Raw genomic sequence first — 17,408 nt, forward strand, 5'->3', positions numbered from 1 at the left:
TCAGTATTTCTCCGACAGTATTACGCCTATCACATAGCAGTTTTTGCAGGCGTAATGATGATATGTATATCTTTGAGATCTATGGTGAAAACCTGCAGTGTGTTTTGTAGAAATTTAAACTAAAATTTAAAAGAATATGATTTGCAAATATATGAAGATTCCATGGAAAAAGTTCTTTTTAATCGATAATACCTTCTTACAGTTCAGACAATAAAAATGAGCCACGTCATCAAGATTTTGGAATTTGTAGATGTGGTGTACAGAAATAGAACTCCCAGCCAGGTGAGGGATTTTAACCATGTCTGGTTATTTTCTCTGACTGAATGTTTGTGTATTTATTAATACACACCTTTTCTACCATAACAGTTCAGTGATGCTTATGTGAATGGGGCTCCAGAGTAGACTGTGGGTGACTGCACCGATGCTAACACAGGTGCTTCAAAAGAAATGACTGGAATTTTCTCAACATTATGGTGACTGGATCGCTGCTGATTGGTGACGGGTAGCCTCCTCCGATGAGTCTCGTTTTCGGCTGCATAGGAGGGATAGACATTGGCGTGTCTGGCTAGAAACATCAGGGAACCAACACTTTGCAGCCATTGGTGTATAAACACAAGGCGTTGGGGGTTGTGTTGTGGTCTGGGAAATGTTTCTCATGGTATTTCCTTGGTTCCATCATCCGAGTGGAATGCGCTGTTGATCAGCTTGGTTATGGTTCCATCCTCGGCGATCACGTCCACCCGTACAGGATGTTTGTCATTCCTGGGGAGGATGGGACCTTTCAGCACGATAATGCGCCTTGCCACACTGCTAGAAGTGTGTCAAAATATTTGTCAAAGAAGAGGAAGATTTTTGGCAGACTGATGATGCAAACGAGAAATTAAGAGTCCATGGCCATGAACCTGGTAAAAATTACTGTCGCAAAGGGTGTAAATATTTCTCTTAAGTTATAGAAGGGAATATATTATCTTTAATTAAAGAATTCAACAAGCTTTACTCTGAATGAATGAAATTCTCAGCTATCGGGATTAATATCTTTGATATCTGTAGAACAGAGTTGACTCCATAAATGGATTGATAATAGTACTAACTTCCATGGTAAGTGAAGATTGTCTATTTCTTTATTGTATTTCTCCATTCTCTTCATTTTGTGATATGTGTTACTGTTGTCACGTCCTAGTTTGTGAATCATGGGCGACGACTGAGTGGCCTGGTAATTGGTCTTGAGAGTAGGAATACCAGTTGCTGTGGAAAAGGTGTGGGTATCTCGGACATATTCTGAGTCTTGCCCCTCCTTTGTGCTCAGGAGGCTAGGACTATACAATCCACTGGTGGTCCCTTACCCGCCAGAGGAGAGATTCTCACTGACTGTGTTTAAGTAGGTTAGCATCCTGCTTCGCAGAATTTACCGAGCTCAGAATATTTCAAGCAAGCCTCAAACCTGTGAGAGTTGAGTCCATCTTCCATTCGATAGGCAAGGAACTCCTTGGAAACAACTTGGTGAACAAAATGGATTTCTTAGGGAGCTGTCAATATTATTGTGTCTTATGGAAGAATGAAAGTAGAACTGGCTGAGTAGTCAGCAAAGAGGATATTTTAGAAGTTAATATTTGGGTATGGGGAAATAATGAGGAAGAGATTACAAAGTGTTCTTAATAGGTGTTAAAAAGTGTGGGGTAGGACTGTTCATCAAGTAAAGTATTGCATACAACTTAGTTCTGTTAGGTGCATAAATGAGTGAATGATGTTGGTAGATTTAGCAGTTGGAGGAATTAGGAAGAGAATTGTCTGAGTATATTCACCATGTGAGGGTGCAGATGAGGATGAAGTTGACAAGTTCTGTGAAGTTCTGAGCGACATCATAGTCACTGTTGATGGTGATGATGCTTGTTGTTTAAAGGGGCCTAATATCTAAGGTCATCGGCCTCCATCTGCAGACAAATAATGGTAGGGAATCTTCAGGACAAGGAAGTTAGAAGTACTTAGATAGTCACTGTTAAGACCAAGGATAGGATAGTGCTAATGAGCCATTTCAATGTAGGATTGGATATAGAACTGAGGAATATAAGAAGGTGATCGGTAAATTTGGGGAAGATATGGGAGATAATAGGAATTATTAGACTTCTTTGCTATTATGGGACTAGCAGTTACCCTATTCCCAGCTACACATGGGAGGTTTGGGGCATCAGATCCAGGAATTGAGAAATTCTATTAGGAATTTTGGGTATTCCGGGTATTTTTTGATGATACAGACCACTATCTGATCTTCTGTGAACTAAGTAACACTGGGCCTAGGGTAGAGAAAGTGAAATATATCTGCAGACAAATAAGGGTAGGGAATCTTCAGGACAAGGAAGTTAGAAGCACATAGATATTAGTAAAGGTTCCAAAGTATAGAAGGTCAGCAGGTTCAGGATATGGAAAAAGAATGGGTGACATATATGGTTGCTGTAGTAAATAGCTGCAAGGTAATGGCTAGAAACAACTGCGTGTAAAGATGGGACAAAGTGAACATCGGCATCGCCAGTGTTCGCAAATTCTGTTTCTCTGCACACTGCCTGCTGCGTGCTATTGCGGCATTCCTTAAAACGTCGAATACAAAAGAATTCCGATTTCGATTTCACTCGAACTTAGCAATTATGAAGCACACTGTAGACACACCAAAGTGTGTGAACGTGCAGAAAGCTACCCCTGCACATTCCGGAAGATGCGTTCTATTATGACTGGATAAATTTTGAATTTAAATTACTCTATAACATACTATTGTTTTAAAATGTAAAGGCAGTTTCGAATTAAAATTCTGAATTTCGGTAATGAGGCCGACATTGTACTTCGAATTACGAATTATCCGTATTTAAAATTAAACAGTTTAAATAACATGCAGAACCATATCTGATGTTTGCGGGAAACAAGAGCTTCTTCGAATTAGACGGGATTTTGAACGAACCAATTTCAAATTATCGAGGTTCTACTGTACTAGCTTAACGTTACAAGTTATAATAAAGGAAGGTTAAAACATAATTATCCATCAGCAACAACTAGAACAAGAAGAGTACAACAAGCAATTCCATGGAAAGCAAATGTTACAAGATATACTACTAGTTTAACATTCGAAATCCAGCATCATCATATACAAATTCCCACACAGCTTAAGTATTTCCATTGCTTAACACTACGGCTTACAGTACTATAGGTTGAGCTTACTACTAGCTTAACATTACAATGTTATTAAAGTAACATTAAAAACATAATTACCCTGCAAGAACAACAACAGTACAGCAAGCAAATCCCTGGAAAGAACATATTACAAGAAATACTACTAGTTTAAGTTTAAAATTCTAAATCCATCATCATCATATACAAATTCACACATAACATAAGTATTTCCCAGTGCGTAACACTACAGCTTACAATACTATAAGTTGAACTTACTACTAGCTTAACATTACAAGTGATAATAAAGTAAAGTTAAAAACATTAGTAATTACCCAACAACAACTACAATAACATGAGTACAGCAAGCAATTCGCTGGAAAAAGAATACCACAAGAAAAAACTCCCTAGTTTCACAATCTAAACCAAGCAGAAAATCACAAATTCAGTGTCCGTAATTTACAACTTTTACTTTTCAATTTACACTAGCACTAATGGTCTTCTTAAATGACTTGATACCGGAGGGGAATCTATCAAAGACTGCTGCAGGTAATTTATTCCAATCCCTTATGGTCCTGTTAACGAAGGAGAACTTGCCCACATCCTTATGCTGGTTTATGGCCCTAATTTTATGCTTATGATCATTTCTCGATAAGTATGAGGGAGGTTTCAACCTATTCCTAATACAGTACTAATCCAGGCAGCCCTTCCTGTATAGCTCTTATAAAGACCACACGGGCAAGCTCTAGTTCTTCTAGATTCAAGATTTTCCAAATTAATGTCCTCCTATTCCCAGTTACAAAAAGCATTGCTCTTCTTTTAACTTTTTCTAGGGAATTTATTAAACTCACCTCGTACGGATCCCAGCACGTAGATTCATATTCGAGAATCAGTTTTACCAGGCATTTATAAGCTTTACTTTTGGCACCAGAATTAGCTTTCTTGAGATTCCGCATAATAAAATGTAACAATCTCTAGGATTTCTTAACTACATTTTCCACTTGCTCTGACCAGTTTAAGTCTTTTCTGATAGTAACACCTTAGTTCTTACAGCTATCAACTTCAACAACACCTTCTCCTCCAATTTCATAATCCCTCTTTCCTGTCATTTTCTTTTCACTGAAACTCAATTTCTTGCTTTTTCTGCTGTGGATTTTCATTTGTTTTCACATGCCCATTTTTCAATCATATCTAAGTCCTGCTGAAGCAATAGTTCATCCTCCTTTGTCTTTATCTCTGAATATATGACACAATCATCGGCAAAGAGGCGTACTTCCGATTTTATCGAATCAGACAAATCATTAATGAAAAGTATGAAAAGAATTGGCCCAATAACGCTACCCTAAGTCACACCAGACATAACACTTATTAGAGAAGATAGCGTTTCTCCCACGCACACCCTCTGAGTTCTCATATCCATTTCACAACTCTGATGTCAATGCTCGTATGCGCTAACTTGTTAAGGAGGATGTCATGTGGCACAAGATCGAATGTCTTGGCAAAATCAATTACTATTGCATCAATCCTTGACTCACTGTCGAGCTTATCCGACATATCTTGGCATACGAAACAGAGCTGACTTTTATAGGAGAAGCCTTCCCTAAAACTATGCTGCACCTTAAATATCATTCCAGAAGAGTCCCATTTTAACCTCAAATAATGTACTATTAATCGCTCCATTTGTTTGCATACGATTGACATCAAACTTAACGGTCTGTGGTTATTCAAGTCGCTCTTGTCACCATCTTTGTGAATAGGAACTACAATGGCTGATTTCCAATCTTCTGGAACCTTCATATTGTTCAGTGATATATTAAAGATTCTTATTAAATATGGTAGGATCCCTTCACCCCCGAGTTTTAGTGCCTCTCCGGAAATAGAATCTGGCCAACAAGATTTACTTCTTCTGAGTTTAGAAAGACCTTTACGCCATAATGAAGCTTTAATTTGGAAATCATTATTAGTTTTCAGAAAATTGTCCTTGAATAACTATGCCGCCAGATTAAAAACCTTTCCGTAGTGCTTATTTAATGCTTCTGCTTTATCTATATCTGTTGTCACCAATAAATCACCTCCTATACAAAGAGAGGGAACCGACTTGTTCTCTCCCTGTAATCCTCGTATATATTTTAAAAAAGGGTTCCAGGAATTCCGATTTTCATTTAGGATATTGTCAAGATATTTCTCTTCAGCCATTTTCTTTTCTGTTAGCAAAAGCCTCACCAAACGTCTGTACTCCGCTTTGTATGCATTGTTATTATTTCTTCTGTTGAACGCTCTCCTAGTCTTACGTTTAAGCTTCCTAATAGTCGTGGTGGAGTACGGAGGATCTGAATTTTTCCTAATTATGCTTTTGGGAACAAATTTATTTATACAATTCAATACTATACGCGCGGACTTGCGATAATAGGGCTAACTCATGCTCACCGGAGGTTTATCTTTTCGTCGTCTGCTTCCGTGGTTGATCGTTGTTGTCCCTCTTCCAGCAGCCTCATCCTTGGCATCTGCTTCGTGGAATGGATTCCACCCTGAATCTATCATTCCCTATTGTGCTGAGTACCAAAAATAGTACCAGCCTTACAGTGTGAAATTCCACATCGGAATTAATTGAATAGAGAGAACGGCAAACATCCAGTCCTTCTATATTATATGAACTTGTCTTTCTAAATAATCTGAGTAAGTCTCACAGAGCCGATAAGAAATGTTGAGTATAAGCACATCGTAAGCGATGCACTTAGATAACAGAGTGATTCTCTAAAAGCCCGTGGACTACCTGAGAATGGAGACTCAAGAACGCTGGATGCAGAATGCAGAATCTAGAATCAGAAAGATCTTCACCACGCTGTGTAGATCTATATAAATCCTCTTCATATTCCTACTTCCTCCCTTGTCACATGGCATCTCGTTCCATTGAGAGCCGATATACGTCACCACCCTGTCGTTATATAGATGAAGTGTCTGTCCTTGACAGAAAAAGCCCTCCTGATAGGAGCACGTCATATAGGAAAAATTTAGCGTCCCAACAACAAAATTATGTATCTTGCTGTTGCGTACGTTTCCAAGAACCATCCAAAATTAACCTTCCTGGACTATTGCGAGACACCAAGTAGCCTGTTAGCGCAAGACCTGTCTTGTCATTACCACGGAATATTCTAATATATTACAATTAAAAATTATTTCTCGTTCTTACGTACAATTACATAAATGATGATGATGGACGTTAATCTATATATATAAAATAACTTGTCCTGACTGACTGACTGACTGACTGACTGACTGACTGATTCATCATCGCCCAGCCAAAACTACTGGACACTAAGAAATGACATTTTGGGCATAGATTCATATTAAGATGTAGGTGCTCGCTAAGAGAGGATTTTTGGATATTCCTTCGCTAAGGGGGTGAAAAGGGGGGTTGAAATTTTAAAATGCATGTATGTATATCTCAAAACTTTAAAAGTTTACACATGTAAAAATTGGTATTTAGAATCTTCTTTAAAAATAAGGAAACACGTATTTTTTTGTTTTCAGAAAATCCCAATAGTAGGGGTGAAAAACGGTGAAAAAGGGATTGAATGCCTTTAATCAGGATACCGGTACTTATATCTCAGAAACTGAAGATATTACAGACCTGAAAATTGGTACATTTGATCCCCTTTAAAAATAAAGAAACATGAATTTTTTTTGTTTTTGGAAAATCCAATTAATGGGAGGGTGAAAAGGGGGGTGAATTTTTAAAATGAGTGCATCTATATCTCAAAACTTTTAAAGTTTACAGATGTAAAAATTGGTACTTAAAATCTTCATTAAAAAAAGAAACACATATTTTTGGTTTACGGAAAATCCCAAAAGGAGGGGTGAAAAGGGGTGAAAAATGGGCTGAATGCCTTTAAGGAGGATACCTACTTATATCTCATAAACTTAAGATATTACAGACCTGGAAATTGGTACATTTAATCTCTTTTAAAAATAAAGAAACACGTATTTTTTTGTTTTTGGAAAATCCAATTAATGGGAGGGTGAAAACGGGGGTGAATTTTTAAAAGGAGTGCATCTATATCTCAAAACTTTTAAAGTTTACAGATGTAAAAATTGGTACTTAGAATCTTCATTAAAAATAAAGAAACACGTATTTTTTTGTTTTCGGAAAATCTCAATTGGAGGGTTGAAAAGGGGTGAAAAATGGGTTGAATGCCTTTAAGGAGGATACTTATATCTCAGAAACTGAAGATATTACAGGCCTGAAAATTGGTGTTTGGGATCTCCTTTAGAAATAAAGAAACATATATTTTTTGTTTTTGGAAAATCCAACTAATGGGGTGGGGGGGAGGGGGGGTGAAAAGGGGGTGAATTTTTAAAATGAATGTATCTATATCTCAAAACTTTTAAAGTTTATAGATGTAAAAATTGGTATTTGGGATCTCCTTTAAAAATAAAAAAACACGTATTTTTTTGTTTTTGGAAAATCCAATTAATGGCGGTTAAACAGGAGTGACATATTGGGGTGAATTTTTCGAAAGACTATATCTACAGAATATGTGAGAAATGTAAAATGTTACAGATGTGAAAAGTGGGTATTTGGAATTTCCTCTGAATGTAAAGAAACATAAGTGATTTGTTTTTGGAAACTCCCCTTAAGGGGAAATAAAAAGGGGTGAAATTTTAAAATCAGAATTTCTACAGTATATATAAAAAAACTTAATATGTTACAGAAGTGAAAAATGGTATTTTTTATCTCTATTAAAAATAAAGAAACATGTATTTTTAGTTTTCGGAAATAATACTTGGGTGGAGGGGGGTTAAAAGTGACTGAAAATGGGGTTGATTTCTTTTAATTAGGCTACTGATATCTCAAAAATGAAGATGATACAAACGTGAAATTTGATATTTGGAATCTGCTTTAAAAGTAAGGAAAATCCAATGAAGGGGGGCGGGGGGTGCTGAAAGAATTGATAAATTAATTGATTTAATAGTATAAGAATTCATACTTCTACTAAAAATAAAGTTGTTACAGGCGTGAAAATTGGTATTTGGATTTCCTTTAAAAACAAAGAAAAATGCGTTTTTGGGGGGGGGGGGGAACCATCTTGCGAGGCGGGAGTGAAAAGGAGTTGAATTCCTTTCACGATGACACATAAATAAAAAACTGAAGAAGTTAGAGTCATGATAATTGGTATTTAGAAGATCCTTTACTATTAAAGAAACAAGTATTTTTTGCCGGATAATTCACTTAGGGTGGGGTGGGGGGGGAAAGGAAGTGAAAAAAGTGAATAATTTTTATGGGGATTCTTATATCTCAAAACTGAAGGTAATAGACGTGAACATTGGTGTTTGGAATCTCCTTTAAACATAAAGAAACACACCTTCTTTTAATTTTTTTTGGGGGGGTGTAAATAAACTTAACGGCGGTGGGATGTAAAAGGAGGTGAGACCAGTTGATTTTACTGTTCATAATGTACTTATCAGGAGCCTCCGTTGCTCAGGCGGCGGGGCGCCGGCCTCTCACAGCTGGGTTCCGTGGTTCAAATCCCTGTCACTCCATGTGACATTAGTGCTGGACAAAACGGAGGCGGGACAGGTTTCTCTCTGGATACTCCGGTTTTCCCTGTCATCATTCATTCCAGCAATACTGTCCAATATTTCATTTCATTTGTCATTCATCGATCATTGCCCCCAGAGAAGTGCTTCGGCAGCCGGCACAATTCCTATTGTCGTCGCTAGATGGGACTTTATTCATTCCATTCCTGACCCTATTGAATGACTGGAAACAGGCTGTAGATTTTCGATGTACTTATTCTGATCATAAACCGATCATTTTTAATCTTTCCTGGGTTCGATTTCAACAGCCATTTTTCCTTCGGAGAACGTTCTTAGATTACAGTAGACTCTCCTGGCATATAAATAAAAATTTAAACACATTTGAAATAAACGATAGGAATGAGATTGACCGTCAAATTGTTCACCTCTATAATAAAGTCAATAATGCACGGAAATATGTCATTCTTGCATCTTGCTGTGGGGTCCAGAACATCTAATAATAATAATAATAATAATAATGTTCTGGACCGTCATCAAATTGTGCGGACCGCGCTGGAAACGGGTCCTGGCCTGGTAATGACTACGAATACAGTCCGGCCGCGGGTTCAGTACCGCCAAGGCACCCAAGACGACACCACGCTGTATCTCCTTCAGGATTTGATCCACACTAAAAATGCTTATAGGAAAGGATGGCAAAGATTTAGGGACCCAACTGACCGTGTGGTATACCTGGACATAGCCTGGGAAGTACGAAATCGATTGCTGGAAAGAAGGATTGAAAAATTTGAGGAACTTTGCTGTAATCTCTCAGAAAACGAGTCAGATCGTGAATTTCGGAGGATTATATATAAAACATTAAGCATTCAATTACATATTTCAGTATAATACCGTAGCGAAGCACGGGTATCTTGCTAGTAATGAATAAAATTACATATGATACATATATTTACAAATAATTCGGGTGGGCAATCAAATTATGTAAATGTCGTGGCGACCACGATTATTACATTCACCCCCCTGATTCTGACATGCGTAACACATCTTCCTATCTTCCTAACACATAGTGTCGGAATCACTCACAACCTATTTATGTATAACATAGAAAATATACTAGTTTGTCATACATCGAATCATCATTCAGAGCTTGTTAAATTTACACTCCTCTCGATGTCTCATACAGTTCATCTTGCATCAGTCTATCATGTGCTATCACCTCTATCTAGACTGACACACATTATTTACCCAACTTTAACATGCCAACCACGTATACATATATCTCAGCCTCCACGCTCTCGAGTGTTCAACTGTCCTTCAATTTCCTTCAAAATTCACACATTACACAATTACAAAAACAGTGCCTAAAAATACTACTATACAACATCTCCTCTGATTTCTTCACACTGAAGCGTTCATCAGTTTTAAGATTGTTTTCACCTGATTAAAATGGCACAAAAAACATATAGCGCAACCACACGCTATTGAATATGTGAGAGCATCATTTCACCTGGTGTCATTCAATACCAAGTGTATCCCCACACATGACCCTACAAGCACTGTTACACACGTTCACCCACACGCCGTTGGAACATGTAACCGTGCTACCGCAAGTCCTCTCATGGCACATATCTGCCTGCGATGACTCTATATTACAAAAACAAACTTTTTTTACGTAGGTCTTTCTATAGGGCAAGTCTGAGTGATCTCTTTTACATTTACAAAAACAAAAAAAAAACAATCATGGCATCACATACGCGCCGATTGACATGACTCACATGCGCAGCAGTACAGTGAGCTCACTCCAGACAGCACACCACGCCCCCCACCTGTCTACAGACATAATCCAGAAAATCCACTTCATACATACACACAGCTGATACACAAACACACCAACACCTCGAAACAGTAACCAGGCTGACTTCCCGTTATCTACGTTCTAATTACTTAATGGCTCAATCATGCCGTCTGATAGCATACTTTGTATTTGCTCGCCTACTGCTTTGGAAAACTTGTGTGGAATGCCATACCTCGGTCCACTAAAAAGGCCACTATCCAGTACAGAAAAAGAATGCTCATACACACGAGTTCGGTCAGGTTTCACTGAAAATACATTGACGTGTTCAAGCAACACCACCAACAAGTCGTCTTGCCGCCCTTCCTCTAAGCAACTCTTGCTTACAGCTTCCCATAATGCGTCCTTTTGACCCTTATTCAACAACACATGACACAGAACGAAGTTCTCACTAACTTCTTGTTCCCTGAAGCTCTCTGTAGCTTCCTCGATAGCTTGTGAAACCCTGACAACGCATCCCATGGCACAATCACCCTGTTTCCCCTGAATGTCACCCTCAAAATTGACTTTAATATGAGCCTCGTTCCACGTTAAGTTAACCACAGCTTCTTAGTAATCTAACTGTGCTGAGTGTGACATCAGCCAGTCACATCCCAAGATGATATTAAATACAAGATGCGGAATAAGTAAACATATCTGAACCAAAATAGAACCAGCAATACGTATAGGTAATGCCACCTGCTTATATACTTGTTTGGACTTCTTGCCAACAGCAGTGATGATATATGTACTCTTAACTGGCATTTCCTCCACATAAATACCTCGTACAAAAGTCATATACCACTCATAACTAACGCATGATCTCTGACTACCTGAGTCAATAAGTGTCTGAACACTCTCCCCCCATACTTCTAACTTAACTTGGGATGAGGACACAAGTTTACATTATTATTTTTTTTTACCAAAGAGGACAAAGAGGACGATATTTGCCTAAAGCTTGTAACTTACAGCTATTTTTGTAATAACAAAATGATAAGTTGAAACGCTGCAAAAACTATTAAAGAAACCTGGCAGGGCACCCAAAAATGGCAGAGGTAAGCACATTGTATGGCAAAGTAAATCTGCACTAAAACAATTACTGCAGTTGTCATTCATATAGAATATTTTGAAAATAGGAGGATTCATTATATGATCGCAAATATAAAGATAGAAACTTTCCACCGAATCAATACATTTATTTCTTGTAAGGTACTTAAAATATCTTTACATAACAGTACTGGTTTTGACCTTATTTGTGGGTCATCTTCAGCTGCTGAAGAACCTTCGTCTTAATAAAAACAACATATAATATTAAAACATTACTTATACTGATACTTATACTAATTATGAATGACTAATACTAAATTTCAGTGATGTGTTGTGGTAATAAAATATGCTTGAAAGAGTAGCTTTGAAAGTCTAAATTGTTCACCAGCTCGTTATGACGCTGATCTTGATATTCACCCATATACTCATTCATTCAATCTAGTGTAACATTGTTGACACACTTATTTTAAATTAAAAGCGTTTTAATGCTGAGTTAATGAAAAGGTTTAATAATAATAATAATAATAATAATAATAATAATAATAATAATAATAATAATAACTAAAGAAAAACGGCTTCCATTATAATAAATTAGTAATAGATCACCCACTAAAGTTCTGGTTTCTCTGACAAATGGTTGAATAAAACACAACATTAAAATTAACTTGCAGGCAGCCTGAATGTTGTCAGTTGAAAATGCCTGCTTATTAATTAATGTGTTCATTCATTTTGTTTTGACCAACTATGGACTATGTCATTTCAACAGTCTCCTTCTTTGGGTTTTGCCATTTGCCCAGTATTCCTGCATTCGTTCTCTGTGATGTTTCTTTCTCCTCTATGTCTCTGCCTTTCCTGCTTTTAGCTTCAAGTTTTTCTGGAAACCTTGTTATGTTTGAAGTTGCTTCTCGAGTGGACATGTTCCAGAATGTCATTATGTGTGGTGTGATCCCCAATTCTTTGAGATCTCTTTCCACCTCACTGTTTCTTTTGCTGAAAATAGGTAATGATCCAGTTGGCCAATCTTGGTGGGCTCATTCCATCACATGCCCATAAAAGGTAATTCTTCTTTCCGAATGGTAACTGTTATGATTGTGTTGTTTTATTTATCAGTTCATAAACTGGTTTGATGCAGTTCTCCATCTGTGCTAACCTTTTCATTTCTGTGTAACTACAGTAGGCGTTCGCTAATCGGACGTTCAATAGTCCGACATTTCCAGTAATTGGACGTTCTGAACGCTTTTCGTGTGGGAATGGTCAGCTCTATAGGCACTGTGCAGATAGATCGAAATGCTACTACTAGCGCTACATAGTAGCCTGTTCTGAAACGAGGTGGGGCGTAGTGCGAGAGTCTCAGTTCAACATGTGTGACATTAGAAAAAGTTGCAGGTTTAAAGCGATTCGATTTGGGAATCTAAGTGAATCATCATGCAATAAAGGAAGAAACCTTGCTGTCAGTGGCCACGTGAACGGCATTGAAGAGTTAATTTTGAATGCTTTCAGGTACGTCACAGGAAAAGTCACCCGACAAATGTCTGGCACTTTGCCGCCTTATATCGTGAAACTTGAGATAGGCAAGGTGTAGTTTGGTAACAATTTATAAAGTTTATTTAGTAAGGATTACTTAATGCATATTTGCTAAGTTGTACGCATTTTTATTTTGTGTTCAGGTTGACCAGAATCGTAATGTCTCTACAAGCGAATGTTCATGTCCTGCCAGCGCCAGAGGAACTTGCAAACGTGTAGCTGCGGTAGTATATTATATACATAATGAAAGTGTTGTATCCAGAATGGACCGTCCGCAGCAATGGGTAAAACCGAGCCTGAAAACAATGTCAACAGAAAAATATAGAAAAGGCAAACGCGTAGAAGAACTGTTCAGTAAAAAGACTTTGGAGACATCTCTTCCCCCCTTCGAATTGACTGAGGATATTTTAAAACACATTCTTTGCAGTCTTCGTACAATGCTTTGAGCAGAAGCAAGTACTGAAATCGAACAGTTGTGCAGGGCTGTAGTCACCTCATTGATAGACGGGGTAGTGAATGATGTGAATGTAAGGAAATTATGACACAGCTATTACAGTTACAAGTCTCTAACGATGTGTGCTTGCCGGACAAATACACCTTTCACACTGTGAGTGGCAAAATGTTTTTTACCAGCAAAGTGCAGGTTGATACAGATCATATAATTAAAATCTCCCTGGTCACACTATCTCGATCAGGAAGTCCTCGATGGTTTCAAGAAAGAACGATAAGAATATCTGCTAGCACGAAAGCACATCGGATCAAAACTAGGCGATATCTTTGATATTTTAGCTCTCGCATTTGTAACTGAATCTCGAATTGGGGGAGCTGCTTTGAACAATCTTTCTTACGGAAGCGAAATGGAAAATGAAGCAATAGAATGCTATGGAAGTTCATTTGGTGTTCGTGTTATTTGATGTGGGTTAATAATCCACAAGAAACAACCTTGGATTTGTGGATCTCCAGATGGCATAGTTCTCAAAGGAAGTGTAGCTGACAGAGTGTTAGAAGTTAAGTGTCCATCTTCCTGTAAAGATAAACCAGGAGTAGATGAGTCAGGAAATGTGCGAGTACGTTATCTTTACTTTGACGAGCAAAATAACATACAGTTAAAGACAAGTCATATGTAGTACACACAAATACAAATACTGATGTACGTAACTGGCTTGTGAAAATGTGATCTATATGTATATAGCAAAGCAGAACAGTTGACAGTACCTATGTAAAAGGACAATAAGTATGTCGAGGAATATCTCACCAAAATGATGAAGTTCTATTTCAATAATTACTTGCCAAAAATTAGTAGTATTCCTAATAATAATAATAATAATAATAATAATAATAATAATAATAAATATATGACATATAAGTTCTGTTGGCAATTTTTGTAATATATTGTATATTTTGATTCTTTGAATACACCTTTGTACATGAATTCTAATACTCGCAATATTGTAAGTACTCTCAACTTCCTCATATAATATTTATAAATATTATTATTATTATTATTATTATTATTATTATTATTATTATTATTATTATTATTATTATTATTTATATGTCAATTCTTGCTTGTTGAACGTTGAACAGATCAAAATGTAAACAAAGAATATATAAAACTAACTGATGGTAGAACAATTCTCAAACTATTCTTTAATTATTTCAGGTTGCAATTTCGTTAACATGCAACACATATGCACGATGTCATCCACGTGTGGAAAAAGTTCTGTTGGCAATTTTTGTAAGATATTGTATATTTTGATTCTTTGAATACACCTTTGTACGTGAATTCTAATACTCACAATATTGTAAGTACTCTCAACTTCCTCACCTGTTAATCTCACGATTACGACACTGCAGCCAGATAAGTTAGTTCTGATGCCAGGAAATCCTTTATCAGCCATGACCTCATTGCCAGGTTGAAGGAAAGTTAATAAACCACTGTCAGTTGTTATGAATGAGTCGCTAGCTCTTCCACCGTAACATTTAGATTTAAAGGAGATCATACCACTAGGCGTGATTGCAATTAAAACTTTTGCAGTGTAGTAACCCTTGTATTGAGAATAACAATACACTCTCTGATCTACTTGGGGAGGCTGTTCAACCCTAAATCCCGTGCAGTCAATAATGACTCGACAATTACCGTAATTTCTCTTAAATGCTGGCGGCATTATTTTTTGAACACTTTCCTTACTAGGCCAGAATATGAAATGTTTCATACGCAGTGCCAGTTGCATAAGCACAGTTGTAAAAATATGTGAAATTATTGTCCTGTAAACACCGAATAGCACTCTCAAAGCAGAATAGGACAGTCCGGTTTTCATTTTCACTTGGAAAATCAATAATCTGGTTTCTTTACATGATTTTGAAACATTAAAGTTTGGTAATAACGCAAGCAGCAAGGCAAAGACGTTGAAGTTCACACCTGTTAAATCATGCATTTGTGTATTGTTCCTTGTGGAGCTGTAGCCTTGGAAACCTGGACCCTTGATGTCTGCATGATCGTCTTCCATTCCACACATTTTATCATCTTTTGTAATGTCCCTCCCAGACCGAAATTAAGTGGAATACATGCTTGTGTATTTACGTCGTTTTCATTTATTGAACAAGAAAACATGAAGTCTGAACAATGATAATCAGATGCATCTGTTCCCATGGATGCATCCTTGGTTATGTTACTTGGACAAACTGTACTTGAAAATTTTCCGTCTGATTCTTCCTTTTTGTAATCGCTTGAGTTGTCTGTGAAAGCGCTGTAAACCCCCTGTGGGTGGGGGACGCAGACGAAGAATACACCCACGGTATCCCCTGCCTGTCGTAAGAGGGGACTAAAAGGGGCGACTAAGGGATGATTGTCTTGGAACCATGAAACTACTTGTGATTAGTACCACCATGCGGAGAACATCATGGGTCGCTTTTACTTGCGCGTAGTACCACTATATTAGGTACCAAATAGGTTTGTAATTAGTAGCACACAGGAGCACCATGCGGTCGGCTTTTGCAGTACCTGTGATTAGTACCACCATTTGAGCAGGACCATGGGATGATAGCTACCATGGTTCTGCCTTGCCTATGATTAGTATCCACTATATGAGGAACACCACGGGATAGTGCAGGTCCTTGTGGTTAGTACTCTTATGTGATGAACACCATAGGTTTGCGTTGCCTGTAAATGGCGCCGCAAAGTGAGAAAAACCATTGTCTGTATTATATGTTGAATTTCATAACCTGTGAGTAGTACCATAATGTGCGGAATACCGCGAGTCTCTGCTACTTTTGATTAGTACTGCAACATGACAAATACTATGGTTCTACATTCCTAGAAATAAGTACCATTATGAGGGGCTGATAACTTGGATTTTGGACCCCTTTTAGACTGCAAGCATCATCGATTCATTGTTATGCTATATCAGCGGTCTCTTGGTCAGCAATCCTATTGTTTTACGTCAATTTCTGTGAATGTAAGGCATTGCGGATCGCATCCACCGATTGTTTTAAGTTCATGTCCATCCATTCATTCTTCGTCTTCACGTTTTGAATTCTGGTTAGTGGAGACTTTTGGACTTTTAATTTGTCATTCCATTTCGTTTCATTTTGTACCATTAGGGGCCGATGACCTTGATGTTAGGCCCCTTTAAACAACAAGCATCATCATCATCAAAGCACTGTAAGCTGGGTCCCGGCGACACATTCCTCTTCTTGTATTCTTCCGGAAATATTGTCGGAACATAGGCTGGACTTAGTGGGTGTCCAGATCTTTTGTTTCCGATGAAATGTGCACTACATATTCTTGAGTAAGTCGTAGGTTGCCAAAATGATCCATCAGTGCTAAAAATTAAAACCAAAATTAAATGAAATGGGATCAATTGAACTTATTGCAAACATGTGCAGTACATATGTGTAGGCCTACTTACTTAGTTCGGTTAACTGCTTGTACGCATCGCCTCCTTCGGTCCACTTCTATTGCTCGTTTTGGAAAACAGTAAAATTGTATTTCACTGCCCGTACTTGCGTAAGTATTGGAACATCTGACAACGCAACAATTGCGTTTACTTGTTCTCCTTTTCTCTCCCATTATCATCGGAGTAACTACACTCTCAGTCATAACAGAACAGCTACTGCGAGTTGGAGTCTGCCTCACGTGTTGTTTTCCGCCCAGTAGCTAGAGCGACACGCATGGTGCCTTGCCTATAGTCGGATGGTTTTGATGGGTGGCCGCTCGGTAATTGGACAAAAGCAAGTTCATTGCACTCCACCCCTACTACTCCTGTTGCTTGGCGCCAGTACAGATAGGTTACTATTAGGCAGTGTCAGTCAGTCT

General features: G+C 37.8%; 1 protein-coding gene across 1 annotated transcript in view; it reads left to right on the forward strand.

Moving 5' to 3' along the window:
- The window catches only part of LOC136884350 (protein AAR2 homolog), a 57,098-nt gene that overhangs the window by 17,341 nt on the left and 22,349 nt on the right, over window positions 1–17,408 (forward strand). The window lies entirely within an intron of this gene.

The sequence above is a fragment of the Anabrus simplex genome, chromosome 1, assembly GCF_040414725.1.
Source record: "Anabrus simplex isolate iqAnaSimp1 chromosome 1, ASM4041472v1, whole genome shotgun sequence".
NCBI lineage: Eukaryota > Metazoa > Arthropoda > Insecta > Orthoptera > Tettigoniidae > Anabrus > Anabrus simplex.